Source organism: Spermophilus citellus (assembly GCF_964194105.1).
Source record: "Spermophilus citellus genome assembly, chromosome: 2".
NCBI lineage: Eukaryota > Metazoa > Chordata > Mammalia > Rodentia > Sciuridae > Spermophilus > Spermophilus citellus.
In genome coordinates, this window is record NC_138183.1 from 198,992,489 (window position 1) to 199,007,884 (window position 15,396).

General features: G+C 36.2%; 1 pseudogene across 1 annotated transcript; it reads left to right on the forward strand.

Annotated features, from left to right (window-relative positions):
• Positions 1–10,037: 10,037 nt before the first annotated feature.
• Positions 10,038–10,978, forward strand: LOC308642108 (olfactory receptor 52E5-like; annotated as a pseudogene). Its single transcript has one exon. The product of its transcript is annotated as an olfactory receptor 52E5-like (transcript).
• Positions 10,979–15,396: the final 4,418 nt, after the last annotated feature.

Consider the following 15,396-nt stretch of genomic DNA (forward strand, 5'->3'; position numbering starts at 1 on the left):
CCAAGATGGCGGCCACTGGCCTCCTCCGTGGTCCGGCCGGTGTGGAGAACCGAACTGGACCGCTTCCCTCCTCTGTCTCAAACCCAGAACTAAGCACTGAGCACAGCCATTGCACCGCTGGTAGGAGCCCACAGAATCCGCAGCGCTGCACCTTCTTGCCGCCATCTTGCCGCTTCCCAGCGCGCGCCGGACTCCAGCCGAGGGGCTATCTGCCGAACAAGCAGTGCGACCCTCCGTGTGGAGAAATCGCCCGCGCCCAAGCCCCCGCAGCCAATCCTCGCGCGATGAAAATCCCTCCACTCCCATTTATCCCATGTTAAATGGGGTATTTGGCAGTGAGCTCACTCCTAATCAAAGGACAGGGAAATGTTTATAAAAACAATAACAACTCAAAGTGTGTATAATCTAAAATGTGTAAATTTAAGTCACTATTAAAAAATTCACAATTAGTTTATTCATTCTTCAAAACAACAATAATAAGATCAGTATCACCATTTTCAAGGTAAAGAAACCCATGGTCCATGAGCTTAGCCCAAATTCATGAAACCTGAGTACACAAATTTAGCCAAATTCACTGATATGAGAGTTAAATTCTATCTATCCAGACTATCCTAGTGCTAGTCTTCACTGTATAAAAGTTAATTTAGTGCTGGCTATAGAAATAAGGATCTGTGTTAGGTACTGTAAGAACAATAATATCACCAGGCTCAGGGGCATGTGCCTGTAATCTCAGCAACTTGGGAGGCTTATAAAGGGGGATGTCAAGTTCTAGTCCAACCTAAGTAACTTTGCAAGACCCTGCCTCACAATAAAGACTAAACAGGGTTTGAGGAGAGATGTAACTCAGTAGTAAAGTGCTACTGGGTTCTATCCCTAGTACCAAAAAAACCTAATTAATTAATTAATAATAAGTAGAAAGGAATGGGGATGTAGGTCAGTAGTAAAGTACCCCTGTATCAATACTCAGTAGTGGAAAAAAATAAAGACAAGGGGTAAAAAATTAATGGCATAAGACATGATTTTTGTTTACAAGTAGTTACAAAGGAAGGAAGGAAAGATATGTACTGTTAAAATGCCCATTTTGTTACACACATTTAAATCTTTTTTTTATCTTTTTAGCAAAAGGAGAAAATTACTTTTTAGCTTGTTTATTGAAAATTTGAAGCAGAAAATAAAAAATAAAGATCTTTACACAAGTTCATTAAGTTTCATACTTTAAGGACTAAAATATCTTTGTACAAAACTATTTCTGTTTTATTTATACACCAACCAATCATACTTTTATTTCAATTATTTTTTAAAAGCAATAGCAACCATCTTTTAAATAGTTACAAAGAACTATTAAAAATCTCTTTTTTTATTGGTTGTTCACAACATTACAAAGCTCTTGACATATCATATTTCATACATTAGATTGAAGTGGGTTATGAACTCCCAATTTTACCGCAAATGCAGATTGCAGAATCACGTCGGTTACACATCCACAATTTTACATAATGCCCTATTAGTAATTGTTGTATTCTGCTACCTTTCCTATCCCCTACTATCCCCCCTACCCTTCCCTCACATCTTCTCTCTCTACCCCATCTACTGTAATTCAATTCTCTCCTTGTTTATTTTCCCATTCCCCTCACAACCTCTTATATGTAATTTTGTATAGCAATGAGGGTCTCCCTTCATTTCCATGCAATTTCCCTTTTTTTCTCCCTTTCCCTCCCGCCTCATGTCTCTGTTTAATGTTAATCTTTTCTTCCTGCTCTTCCTCCCTGCTCTGTTCATAGTTGCTCTCATTATATCAAAGAAGACATTTGGTATTTGTTTTTTAGGGATTGGCTAGCTTCACTAAGCATAATCTGCTCTAGTGCCATCCATTTCCCTGCAAATTCCATGATTTTGTCATTTTTGATTGCTGCTTAGTACTCCATTGTGTATAGATGCCACATTTTTTTATCCATTCATCTATTGAAGGGCATCTGGGTTGGTTCCACAGTCTAGCTATTGTGAATTGTGCTGCTATGAACATCCATATGGCAGTATCCCTGTAGCATGCTCTTTTAAGGTCTTCAGGGAATAGTCCGAGAAGGGCAATAGCAGGGTCAAATGGTGGTTCCATTCCCAGCTTTCCCAGGAATCTCCATACTGCTTTCCAAATTGGGCGCACCAAATTGCAGTCCCACCAGCAATGTACAAGAGTACCCTTTTCTCCACATCCTCGCCAGCACTTGTTGTTGTTTGACTTCATAGTGGCTGCCAATCTTACTGGAGTGAGATGGTATCTTAGGGTGGTTTTGATTTGCATTTCTCTGACTGCTAGAGATGGAGAGCATTTTTTCATGTACTTTTTGATTGATTGTATAGCCTCCTCTGATAAGTGTTTGTTCAGGTCCTTGATTTACCTACACACAGAAAAATAAAAGTAATCATGTAGAATTAGAAAGATGAATAAAATACTGTCTCAGATTAAAAAAGCTTAGGACATTGTCTGAGAAATATAGCTACTTGAGAGACATATATACTGGAAGAGGGGCAGGGGTTCCTGGAATCTAGAGCCCAAGAGCACATTATGGAAAAACCTAAATGTCAGGAATTGAGATTGATTGTGAGGCCCGTGGGGACACTAACGACATCATCAGTGAGGGAGAAGGCAGAACCAGAACAAATATCTTAACCACAGTCTCTCACTGCCCTCCTGTTGGCATGTTCCCTTTTCTGAATCCAACCTGATGCCATCAATCAAAGGAAACTATCACTGAAGTACGTAGTCCTGAGTCCTCAGCAGAGTACAGTGTACACCTGGATACACAAAGGAGGTCACAGACAGCACACTGGCCCAAATACATGAAGAGCTGAAGGAAAACAGACTTGAAGGCCAGAGTTTTTACAGATTCCCTTTTCAATTATTTATTTGCTCTTTATTTCAGGATTTTTATCTCTAATACTAGATACTGTGTCCCTTTTTGTTCTGAGTTGTTAGAATAGTTTTGCACTATTTTAGATAATTCAAGAGTTAACTAAAGTGATGTTGATTTAAAAAAAATCATTTACACTAATACACTTTGAAATCAAATCTAGTATGTTTGCACTGAGGTTGACATGGGAAAAAACGAAACAAACCTTGTAATCATCACACATATTACCTGCTTATACTCCTAGGTTTCTCACACAATTTTATAGAATTAATTGTACAAGGTCCAAAGTGGCATGAAGAAACAATTGACATGTTAAGAGTATCCTTTCCTATTAGAATATTCACAGATATTGAAGAAAACATTGCACTTTTAAAGCTTTGATGAATATTGTAATTTAAACAAATGAACATAATAATGTATAGTGAAATTATCAAACTTTATAAATAATACCTAAATTATCAGGAAAAGTTACCAATGTCCTTTATATTTGGTTGTCCATCATAGTTATACAAAGTAGTGGTGTTCATTTTGACAGATTCATAAAAGCATATAACATAGTTTAATCCATTGCAATCCCCAGTACTTCCTCTTCCCTGCTTTATATTACTGTATTGCAAAAGAAATAAGTGATTCATCATGATAAAATTGTTTTAACCTTGGAGATATTCAAACAAAGATATGCCTAAAATACCTTCAAAGTTTGCAGTTAGCCTGATAGCTCACAGAAAAATTCACATTGTTTGTTTAAAAACTGTAGTTGATTTGATGATTACATATACATATTACTCAAAAGACAAAAAAAAGTTAATTTAGCTTTAATTTATTACCCATTTATTAATATTATTATTTATTTTATTTAACATATAATTAGTATTGTCTCATCAGAAATTCAACAAATGTAGACTCAATTAATCAAGGAGCTTCAGATTGGCATAAGAGTATTACTGACATCTAGTGGCCAAACTAAATACATTTCTTGAACAAATAAATGAGGGTCCTTTACATGAGCAATCTAGTGAACTAAAAGGGTAACTGCTATTGGTCCATCTGATATTTAATCTGGTTTTGAGCACCAATAAATTCTATTTCAAATAAGTCATAATAATGATGTTCATTTCAAAAAGAGTATGGCTCTGTTTTCAAACACACTGCTACTCAAGCCACATGTATTCTTTCACTTGTTAGAAAAATTATGTGAAATGTATATTGTCTTTTTTATGACTCCTGGGTGTCTCTGACATCCAGGTGTTAACTTCAAATATAAGGTTGTTAAAAATTATAAAAATTACCAGTGTTTGTTTATCAATAAATGCCTAATAGTTTCTGAGAACTTTGCAAGAATTACATTATTATATCATTACAGAAATCCTACATGTTGACATAATATTTTCTCATTTTCCATGTGAGCAAACCAAAACGAGGACTTAGAATGACACATGAAGTAGATCAAAATCGTAGAACAAATTAAGTGGATCAGAAGTCATATTTTTAATCTGTACACTAAACTTATTCCCTTTATGTATATATATATATATATATATATATATATATATATATATATATATATATATTTATTTATTTTGTGTTTCTTTAAATTAATAACATATAGAGAGTTAGAGTCACTAAATGCTCATGAAAATCATGTAATATAATTCTTACAGTTATAAACCTTGATATATATATATATATATATATATTTCAAGGATTAGAAACAAGTTCAAATCATATCTCTGCCACTTATGCATGTTTCTGAGTTGACTTTGAGGAGTTTCTGGGTTTTCCTACAGTGCTCTGTTTTTGCCTGTGCTGTCTCTCTGCCAAAAGTAACACACTGGGATTTAAGGTGTTGGTGTGAGGCCACTATTCCTTTGGCTGACTAGACTTATGGGACCTGTTCAGGAAATAGCACTCACTAGAGGTTGCACAGATAGCAAGTGACTGGGAACCAGAAGTCTCTGACTAGAAAACAGAGCTCTATCCTTGGGGATATGAAAATCCTCTATCCCAGGTCCAGAGACATAACCTGCTTCTGAAGGCTTTTCCCAGGGGACTAGAGTGGCTGTCAAATTTCTTGGCCCTGGCTTGTGAGAACTCAGTCACATTCAGTTTGCAGTCTGTGGCATACAGTCCTTGAGGAATGACTTCTCAGATGCTGGGCAGAGGTAGGTGAGTCAGCTCCCCTGGTTTTGTTGAAAGGGGGCTCCAGTGACAATAACCAAAGTGATCCCAGGAGTGATAGAGCTCCAGTGAATCAGCCAGTGCTTCTGTAGAGGGCCATTTCCAAGGTCTTCAGGAAAAGACAGAGGAGTCACGTTGAGAATAATCTGGATCAATTGCCACAAAGCAGACACTACACAGAAGCACACAGCAAAACATGCACAGTGACAAACAAGCAATCCAGTTTTAGCAAATGCAGGAGCATATGCGTAGACACAAACATATGAACAAATGTTATTATATGAGAACACTCATGGTAACCTACCAGTTGGCCTGATTGAAGTTTTTTTCTCTCTAAATCCTTTCATTTTGTCACTCAGAAGAGAAGCTCTTAATAGTCATTCCAGGAGGAGAAGGTTTATCGACTATACAAAAATGGAGAACAGATGGTTTGCGGGATGGGAAGCCTGTGAGCCTGGGTAGAGAGGTTATTAAATATTCTGCCTCTGAGGTTGGAAGGCAGTCATTAGAAAAAGTTCAACATAGCTGAACTGGGGAATTGAGTATCTGAAAAGGGAAGAGAGGTTCAAAAAGGAAAAGGAAGAGAGAGGCACAGAAAGTTATGGTGGAAAAAGACAACATGCATGAAAGTGCATATTAAACAGAAAAAAAGTACAAAGTATATAAAGGTGAAAATTATTGCACTAGTAGTTGTCACAATGATGGTAGCAGTTCGCAGAGAAGTAGTGACATAATAGAACTTTATTTTATTTTTTTCTGCTGTTGCTAAGCTTATTGAATATTCTGAATTTGTCATATATTTAGAGTATCAAAGGAAATTTTAGAAAGAATATTAATAAATAAGAGGATTCTAATAACATCAGAAATCTTGTTTGAGACCAGGAAGCAAAATATTGCAATACTAGGATTTAAGACGCATGAATTCAAGAACTTTGACTAAATGGCTGGTGTACACCTGCATTTGGAGCAGCACCTGCCACAGCATGCTATAAATGTTTCTCTTATGGGAACTTCTGTAATATACTTGATGGGGTCAGAAAATGGTAGTAGTGGTTAAGTTTTCAGATAATTCTTAATATAGGAGGTGGGAGACTTAAGTGACTAGAAGCAGCTAGAACATGTAACAATATATAAGGTTTTAGGATGTTGGCACATGAGCTATGTTGCATATTAAAAACAATATAATAAATAAATACATGTGAAATTAACATCAACCCCCACCCACTCATTCTATGTGCTGTCACAAGGCGCCAATGGGATTTCTAAAATATATATACATATAAACATACAAGATATATATACATATATAAATTTTTGAGGATGCATCTATACATACCCTCAAACCCTTTTCCTTATCCCCTCATGGAGTTCTGCTCCCTTCTCCCGTCTCATAGCATGTAATCACTGCTTCCCAATCTCAATAATTAATCTCATTAATAATTAAGGTCAATATGTTGATCCATCAGATGTTTTTCAAAATGGAAAAATATGAAGGACTTTTGGTGAAAAGAAATGAATTAGGGGGGAGTTATGGTAAGAGATATACTATTAAATCAGTATCAGTAGGAGGAAAGAAAAACTGATTGAACAGCAGTTTCTGAAGATTAAGCCTACAAAATTATTTTTAATTTGACCTGCTCTGGACAACCTCCATCACTAGCAGTAGGGTACACCATAATGTCATCTTCAATCCAATGTCAGTGATAAACTTGTAACTGATTTGGCTACATGTATGCTTCCTGACTTTAATACACTTTTGACAGTGCAAGCAGATTACGGTTTTTGAATTGCAGTTGAATCATGTTACACTGAAGCTTAAAGCTTACATTCTTTTCCATTGTTCTTAGCAAGATAAAACTTGTTGGATAACCACAAGAGCCTACATTCTGGTTTTCTATCCCCTCTCATCTCATCTATTCTGTGCCTTCTTTCTCAGCCAGGGTCACGCTGACCTTCCATTCCTTCATCTTTGCCTTGTCATTCCTCACCACTCAAATCTTTTCCCATTCTTTTCCATAAACTAGATTTTTTTGTCCCCGACTCACCCTTCCATGTATCCATTCTCATCCTTCTGCTGTCAATTTAGCCAAAGCTCCTCAAGAAATCATTCCCCAAAAATAATGACCAGGTTAGTTAAGCCCCTAGTGTACAGCAACTCCTCTTTGCAATCCAGTTGCCACTTAAATGATCTGATTAGTGTTGGTCCTCCTCACTAACCTATTTGACCCACAAGAGCAGGACCAGTATGTCTAGCTCCTTGAGCATTGATACTGTGAATGCAGTGATTATCTAGTATTTAAGTGCACTTGAATGAAGAATTGATGAGTGTTTAGAACTGAAGAGTGAGGAAATGTAGAGAAGAGGAAAGTACTGAGGATGTCTCCAGGGTTTCTTTCCTGGAACAATGTGTGTATCACACAATTAAGTAGGGTTGAGGTAAATGGAAGAGGAATGGTTTCAGAGTGGAGATGATTAAGTTGAAATGACCTTTATTAAATAAGATGTTACATATGTGAAAGTTGTTTTGTAAGCAGCTAATGAAGCCTGGGGCCATAGTTTGCAACCCCAGAAGATGAAGATTTCACTTGCTTCTGTAATGAATTTGATTTAAAAAGAAAACAAAACTATTTCAACATCCAACACAGGACAAAGGCTACCTTAGACATTAAACCTAGAAATATTTTTTCATTGATAAGAGAATTACTAGAAATTTTTCATTTGCCGAGTTTAATTATGAAAAGATTACTGAGGTTATTGGGAGTTAATTCACTGTGACGGTGTTAGTGGGCAAATTCAAATTCTGACACCAAAACTAGTTTAAAACTTTAAGGAAACAATACAATTTTCCAATGCTAATACATTTTTTCTTTTTAGTTTTTTAATAGGTTCCCACTTATACATAACATTAGAATTTATTTTGACAGAATTATAAATGCATGGAGTACAGTTTGCTCCAATTCAGTGGCCAGTACTTACCCTTGCCCTCTGCCTCCTCTCTCCCCTGTTCCCTACTGATCTGTCCATTTATCTACATTATTTTTATTAGTATCTTGTGGCATAATGGTAAAATTCACTGTAATATATTCATATGGGTATATGGAAAAGTTAGGTCAGATTCATTCCGTTCTTTTTCCCTTACCCCTACTATCCATTCTCCATCTCAATTTCCTTTTTCCAAAGCTAATATCTTTAGAAAATATAGTTCTTGTAATAAGTATAGCCTAAAGGTTAAAAAGAACAACCATTTGACTGAATGTAGCATATTACAGAAGAGGACATGAATTTAAAGTCATAGAGAGCTGTGAAAGTATAAAACGAAATTTAAACCTTGCTACTTTTGCTGGTTTTTATCATTGTGTTTCTAATGCAGCCAAATTTAGGTATTCCTTATTCATTCTTATTTTGCTGATAAGAAAAAATTATTTAGCTCTAGAATTTAAGTTTTTTCTCCTAAGTTCTTTCTGCAGCTTCTTCATTGATATAACTAATATTATTAGGATGTATAACCTCTATTTTAATTTAATATTTATAATTAACATAGAGAAATTAAACATGTGGTTGATCTTTCTAGAAGGTTAGATTGGAGGAAGTATGAAGACTGAAAAACCACATAAAACAATGTGGAAATAGCTCAGAAGAACAAAGTTGGTCAGATGTTTCATATCAGTAAAAATAAAAATAGGTAAAAAAATAAAAAGTTGAACATGGATATAAATAGAACTTTCCAAAATTGAGCCAATGGGACATAGTAACTATACATGGAACTTCTCAAGATATGTCACTGCCTAGATACAACTAGCCCAGTCTCTATCTGAATCCCACCTATAACCCTATCGCAGAGCATACATTGTCGAGTTTCTAATAATGTCCTACCTAGATTCATGCGCACCTAAGCACCACATTATTTTACAGCTTGCCTCCATGTCATAGGGGAAACTACAACATAAGTAGAACACAAGGCACCAGACATCTTCAATTATGATAGTAAATTATCCTGCAGCCAACTTAGACATATGATTTCCCATCCCTATCCCTATATCAGAAACTAGCTACAGAATTAATACAAACTAGACTGTTCTCAGGTTGAGGCAAGTATTTAGCCTTGGTCTTGCTCTAACTTTTAAAAAGACAGAGACATTGCCACTGTCACTTCCCTGGTAGTATGAAGGGATTGTCCATTTACATAACATGACATGAAAAAGAATAAATTATAAAGGCTCTGAAAACTATCTGGGTGAATCCAGTGTTTTCTGTTCAGCTAAGGAATGTAAAGTGGTGAAGGACACAATGTTTTAGTTCTAGGAAGGAGCATTGTTTTCTTGAAATTATATAAAAACACCCAGTTGCATCTAAATGTTGTAATTCCATCCCAAGTTCAGATCTAAATATCAGTTATCCAATCATCCACTTTTTCTGGATTTTCTCACAGATAGCTTCTTCTTAATTTCTCAGGAATATTTTGCAGGAAAATATCATTGCTCAAACCACTAGACAGGTTGGTTTATCATCTCCCCCTCAATCACAGTTTCACAATCTGATGATATTTTACACACACACACACACACACACACACACACACAATCTCAGTTATTCTTTACATCATCATTAGTAATTATAATCAACAGTTAGTATTTGCTAATTTAATACCATATGCAGTGTCTTCCTTAGAGACTGACGGGACAAAAGAGATGGAAAGTTCAGGATTGTTGTTATATTCACAAAATTTACAAGTGGATTTTCTATAGATGAGGAAAATATTTCAAAGCAAATGTATCTGTTAACTGTCCTTGATATTCCCTCTCTAGGTCTCCTCTGCTGTGTTATGGAAGTAAAGAATAGACGTCCCATTTCTCCAAGAAATAGGCAACATGCTATGACAGAAGTCAGGGTCTGTCCCTGGAAGCAAGAAATCTTCTGTCAGAAATGTTTCTATAACCAATTCCCACCAACATGCTCCAGATCAACAGCACACAGTTCCACCCGTCCTCCTTTCTTATGATAGGTATACCAGGGTTGGAAGATGTGCACATGTGGATCGGCTTTCCTTTCTTTGTAGTATATCTGATAGCCCTGCTGGGGAACATCATTATCTTGTTTGTGATTCAGACTGAACACAGGCCCCATCAACCAATGTTTTACTTTCTGGCCATGTTGGCCTGCACTGATCTGGGCTTGTCCACAGCCACCATCCCCAAGATGCTAGGCATTTTCTGGTTCAATCTCAGAGAGACTGTGTTTGGTGCCTGAATCACACAGATGTACACCATCCACATATGCACTGGCCTGGAATCTATGGTGCTGACAGCCATGGCCATAGATCGCTATATTGCCATCTGCAAACCCCAACATACACCATGATCCTAACCAACAAGGTGATAGCCATTCTGTGCATAGTCATCTTAGTTAGGAATTTGGTGTTAGTGACTCCTTTCATCTTTCTCATCCTGAGATTGTCTTTCTGTGGTGTCAGGATTATCCCCCATACCTACTGTGAACACATGGGTTTGGCAAAGTTAGCTTGTGCCAGTATTAGGGTCAACTTTATTTATGGCTTCATTGCTTTCTCAGTGGGATTCATTGACCTTTCAGTGATTGGATTTTCTTATATTCAAATTCTCCAAGCAGTCTTCCATCTCCCATCCTGGAATACATGGATGAAGGCACTCAGCACCTGTGGCTTCCATGTCTGTGTCATGTTGGCCTTCTACCTGCCAGCCCTCTTTTCCTTCATGACATATCGCTTTGGCCACAATGTCCCCCACTATATCCACATACTTTGGGCAAATCTGTATGTGGTTGTTCCCCCTGCCCTTAATCCTGTTATCTATGGGGTCAGGACAAAACAGATAAGAGAGCGAGTACTAATGATGCTTCATCCTAAAAGCCATTGACATTTAGCCCCAAGAGTATCTTCCACAGTAGTCCAATAAGGAAATAATGAGATCACACCAGATGTAAACACTGGAAATATTTTTGTTAAACTTCCCTAGTAAGTCAATAATGAGATCATAAATAGCAGGAACATTTTGTTTAACTCCTCTGACATTCCTACACAAGCCAATCACATTATGTGTCCCTCCATTGCCCATATCTCCAGTACACCCATTGAAAGGCATAGCATAGAGATTCCACAACAAACTCTCTACTATCATCCATGAAGAGTAAAAATAATGTTCATGTTTAAATCTACTGGTATCTCAAAATTCCTGAAGGGAGTAAGAGGTTTTGCAAAAACTTGTTGCAGCAATAAGTACCTTGAACAACTTCCTCCCACCTGGAGATTTTCTCCATTCACATTCACAAGGTCAAGTTTATGGGTAGAAAAATGATGTGGGATTTCTTGTAAACCAACTAAAATACAGTGTCCAGAAAAATTAACTGATAATCTTAAATTTTACGTACACATTCGGGTTCTGGACTTATCTAGAAGTTTGACCAGAGAATTATAGTGAAAACTCTTTGAACATCAATATCCCTGTCCATAAAATGTTATAAAATAATATTAATTCAGTACTAGGAACTTGAAAATACTGTAGTAAAAATCTTCACAGCTTGTAAAACATTAAAAGATTTGGAAAAAGAGTACATACTAAGGTAGTGTTGTTGTGCCTTCTAGCACTGCTTCTAGATTTAGCTTACTAAATCCAGTTTCAGTGCACAGTCCCTAGTCCCAAAATTGATAATCTTTGTGGTCCTCTCAGCCCTTACCTTCAGAGACACTCTCAGGCAGGAGGAATAAAGCCTTGACTAGTTTAAAGTTCTCTATCTGGGCTTGAGGGATCAGAGAAAACCTTTGCTTAACAATCCTCCTTGAGATGAGCTTTGGGAAAGACTGCAATGGTGGCTCCTGCAAGAGCATAAAGTTATTCTCACTAGGGTGTGGAAGCTAAATAAGAGCATTGATTCTTTGGGTATTCTAGGAGCTGCAAAAACATGAAACTGACTTCTAATTGAAAATAATACCCTGGTTGAAACTCAGGGTGCATTGAGCAGAAATACACAGAGAATGGGACTAAGGTAACAGTCAATGTAAACTGAAAGAGGAGAAAGAAAAATTTGAAGAACTGAAACAAAGACACAAAGAAAAAAATGGTCAGGAAATCTGTATTTTTTCCCCCAGTGCTGGGGATCAAACTCAGGACTTCCCATACACCAGGGAAGCACAAATCCTTAGCCCTTAATTTTCTAAACAGAAAGTTTTAAATACCAGAAAGAAGAGCTCAAAAGACTAAAATCAAAACATAACAAAAACTGAAGATGACAAAAGAGTCATTTCAGATTGTCTTCCAAATAAATGTCAAGACAATATAGCTTTTTAAATTTGTTTTATTGTTACATATGAATTACTCTGAATAGTGGGTTTCATTGTGGCATATTCATGCATGTACATATCATAATTTGAGTTTCCTATACTATATTAACTGTTCCACAGAACTACAAAATTCAAAAACTTGCAAACTCAGTTTCAAAAATTAAATTATCCTTATGGCAAAATCAGAAAATAAACAATAAAACAAAACAGAATAACTTAATAGAGAAAAAATTTATCAAGAGAAAAAGATACATAGGTTAACCCGACATATGAATATAGATAAAATTATAAATTTTACATCAGTTTGCTTGTATATATTTTATTAACTTTTAAATTAATTACCACCTTATAATTGTAGATATTTTTGGAATACAGTGTGATATTTCATACATGTGTGGATTTTCTAATGATCAGAACTGACTGATACATCCATAATCCTATTTATCATTTCTTGTGTTGGGAACATTCAACACCCTCTCTAGTAGCTATTTTGAAATATACAATTAAATGCTGTCAGCCATAGTTACTTACTGTGCTAGAGATCATTACACATTATACCTTCTGTACAATTGGACACCTGTACCTTTTAATTATCCTCTATCTCCCCCTATTCTCCACACTTCCGAGACTCTGCTAACCACTATTCTACTCTCTATTTCTATTAGGTCAACGTTTTATCTTCATATTTGAGGAAGAGTGTACGGTATTTGTCTTTCTGCACCTGGTTTATTTCATTTAATAAGTGTCCTCAAATTGGTGCCAATGACACAATGTCATGATTTTAATGGCTGAATAACATTCCTTTGTGTATTTATACCACCTTTGCTCTGTCCATCCACTCACCAATGAACACTTCGGTTTATTCATACCTTGGATATTGTGAATACTACGGCAATAAACATACGAGTGCAAATATGTCTTCAACATACAGATTTCCTCACCTTTGGATATGTACCCAGTGGTGGAATTACTGTATCCGGTGGTAATTTTCTGAGGAACTTCCATACTGTTTTCTATAATGGCTCTACTAATATATGGTCCCATCAAATGAGTTATCAGATTTCCTTCTCTGAATTCTTGACTGACGTTTTTTACTTTTTATTTGTCATTCTAATTGGAGTGAGACAATATTTCATGGTGGTTTTGATTTGTATACAAATTGTTTTAAATTAAGTTTATCCCTATTACAAAACCAAATGAAAAGAGCTGGACAGATTGTGGAATGTCTGACTCTAAAAGTTAGCTACCCAATATGTGCAGAGTTAACTTTGAGGGGAATTAGAGGATGATTTCAAGAAGCTAGTCAATAGTCCACAAGAAATGACCCTAGGCTATAGAGGCCCATAGGCAACAATTTTTTAAAATTCTCTGAGCCAAGTAAATTATTTTTTATAAAATTAACACAAAACCAGCAATTATATGTACATGTGTTCCAAAGACTGGGCACTGATTTGAGATTAAGATCCATGGACAGTTTTGTATAATGGGCTCCAATTTGACTAGCAGCAAACATTTAGTTATTGCTCATTAGCATTTTCCCCCCAAACATACTGAGAAGCCTATTTTTAGGGATTAGTAAAAATAATATTAATAATTATAATAATAATAACAACAACATTGAACCACCAACAAGAACCTCTAAGGGCTTTACAAACATTCTCACATTCATTTTTTCCAGTAAATAAACAAATTAGAAATATAATATTCTAATAATTTGTGCAATTTGTCCAGTGTCAAGACATGGAAACAAAATTCTGTCCTACCCAAATTCTAGGCTTGAATCCTTTATTACAAGGAAGGCGACTAGTCAGAAAAAAAGAAATCATTACCACAAGTTCAGCCATATATTTTACCTGCAGGTACTAATGGAGTAAATTATGATAAAGTTAAGAATAATCAATCTTTCTGGATGCACACACAAGTGGATATCCAATGAAATGCTATAATACACATGTGGATATGAGGGATAATGAGGGGAGTGGGAAGAGGGAAGAGTTTAAAAAGGGAGGAAAACCCAAGGTCCATAAAAAGAACAAGTTTACAACTCCCTACTAAAATTCTATTACTTTGTTACTTTTGCTCTTGCAATAAATTTTTTAGCTTGCTTTAAAAAAAAAAAAGAATGTGTCAAAAGAACAAGAATAGGACTCCCTGAAAATTTCACTGAAGTGGTTATTTCCCTAGATACAGAAAAATTAAGAAGCTTCTTGGAGTGTATTATAATTACTATGAGCTATCAGTGTAGGAGGACACATGGTTGCATTTGTATGCAGTGTGTCTACTCTTTATCAGTACCTTTCTGGAAATTTGGAACTTAGTGCCCATAGGCATTTGCATTAGAACCTTCTTGACTTCAGGTTTTGCTTGTGTGTAAACAATCACTACTTTTATTTCCTAAGTATCACGTCTTCCTCATTCAACTGGTGCAAGGTGATCAGCTCAGACTCTCCCTAACACCTTCAGTGGCAATAGTAACTCTACCTTGTGAAGGATAAGACATCAAGAGCTAAGAGCATAGAGGAGAGATTTCTCCCCTGAGAATAAGAAAATGTTGGACTCCTGATTCTTCAGCCTCTTCAGGGCCAGCAAGGCCACCTTTCTCTGGAGAAGCAGAAGCAGCTGAATTTAAACATCAATTCTCCTTTCTGAGAAGCAGAGTATAGAATATTGAGTCAGATTCAGGAACATTTTTTTTTCAGTTGCAATCTTTTTTTATTTGTTTTAATTAGTTACACCTGACAGTACAATGATCTTGACATATCGTACATTTGAGTCAGATGGGATATAATTTCTCATTTTTCTCAGTGTACAGGTTGCAGAATTACATTGGCCATGCAGTCACGTATATACCCACAGCAATAATAATGTCTATTTTATTCTGCTGTCCTTCCATTCCTCCCTTCCCCTCCCCACATTCAGGAACATTTTTGCCTGACAGAGTCTGGCAACATGGGAATACGAAGGCATCAAGTCACCACTCTGATGTTAGACACCTGC